This window comes from Paralichthys olivaceus, chromosome 4 (assembly GCF_024713975.1).
Source record: "Paralichthys olivaceus isolate ysfri-2021 chromosome 4, ASM2471397v2, whole genome shotgun sequence".
In the NCBI taxonomy this organism is placed as follows: domain Eukaryota; kingdom Metazoa; phylum Chordata; class Actinopteri; order Pleuronectiformes; family Paralichthyidae; genus Paralichthys; species Paralichthys olivaceus.
This window is the reverse complement of record NC_091096.1, coordinates 1842954-1844871: the sequence shown is the minus strand read 5'-3', so window position 1 is coordinate 1844871 and position 1918 is coordinate 1842954.

Genomic DNA, 1918 nt, shown 5'->3' with positions numbered 1-1918 from the left:
GACACGTCAGCCTGAGGTCACTGAGTCTGAGTCCGGTGTCAGAGCACAGAACACCGGATTATCTAACCGAGTCTGACCCGAGTAATGTGACCCAGGGACGGCTCTCCTCACATATAATTATAATAATAATACCAATAATCATCATCACGATAAAAATACTATTCATAATAATAATCATCATGATAAAAAAATACTAATATTAATAATAATCATTATAAAATAATAATGATTGTAATACTATCAATCATCACCATCATCATCATCATCATGTTTAAAATAATAATGAAATACTACTAATACTAACATGTCTTAATATTTGTATTATTATACTCATAATGATGATGATAATGATAGTAAATATAGTAATGAAGAATTACTTAGTCTACTCCTAAAACTACAACTAGTCATAATAGTATTTACAATAATAACAATATGTATTATTATAATTACACTCATATGGATAGTAATAATAATGATAATACTATTTAATCTATTACTACGCCTACTACTAATAGAAATGACAATAATAACAATATTTATTATTATAGGATTAGTATAGAATATTATTAATTATTATCTCATATTTGGATTAGTCTTAATGAAAAGGATGTAAAAGCTGCACATTTCTATTCTATAAACTTCTCTATACTACATCTGAAAACTGATTCATTCATTTGTTGTGTTCTGCTTTTTGTCCTTGTTTGTCTTCTGAGAAAATGGTTTTGCCCACTGCTAAACTTGTACACAATGAAAATGTTATTTCCTCTTACAGAGATGAGCCTGATGTAATTTTGACCAACCCGATGGGCAGCAGTTGTATTATTTGCCACCGGGGGGCAGTGGAATCCAGCGAGGAACACAACCTTTAAAAATATCAGTCACATTCTCAGTGAGCTTTTACGCTTGGCAGTCATCAACAACAAGGGGACAACATGACATCAGGTGATGTCACAAGTTTTGTCCACTTGAGAAGTCTGGTGTAGAAAAACTGAATTCTGAAAGATTCTAAAATCTGAATGAACTCACCAATGACATAACTACTTCTGCAGTTTCAGGTGCTGTTTGTATTTCAGCTAATGACCCTTGATGAATTAAACATGTTTCATTTCTTGCACAGTCGATGTGATCATTGTGCCGTGAAGCCGCACTACAGGCCTCATTCAATCTGCACTACCTGCTTTTGGCCTCTTGGAAGCAGTAGAAACCAGCTTTCAACACAACAGACACAATGACGTGACCAAAATCAGTGAATACTTCATTATTTACAAATCCAGCACATACTGAGCAACATTAGCACTCAGCATCAAGTGATAAGCTAATCACTGAAGTGTTCCCACTACCAGCCCAATTTTCAGCTGAATTCCTTTTGCTAAACCACCAGAGCAAACCACAACCCAAGTGACAAACTACCAGCTCAGAGTGAACTCATCACTTCTGGGATCAATCACAGTTAGATATATGGATTTCATCTTTACCTTTGTGTTTAAGGTATATCAAATCAAAGTCATATAAGCACCAATCAAAGAGCTAGGTAGCAGTGCAGATCAAAATTACAGCAAACACAATATATTGGACCATCAGGTGACCAATCAAGCTAAGCGCTAACATTGTGCTGCATTTAGAACCAAGTGCAGATTCATAATGTGGGGTTGGCTCAAGGTTGTGTCAGTCATGTTCAAAGCTTGTTTCGATTGCCCTCAAAAGGCCAAACTAAGTTACTGCAGATTGAGGAGACCTGTAGTTCATCTTGCCTCACAACTTTCCCATCACCATCAAAATCACAGATGACACTGTTAAGCAATTTTAAGATTGTGGGGAATATCGACTTTAAGTCAAAGTTTGCTGAAACTGGAGATGGGCTGACAAGACACACCATGAAAACCACCAAGAACCCACTTACAGAAGTTAAGCTGCATTA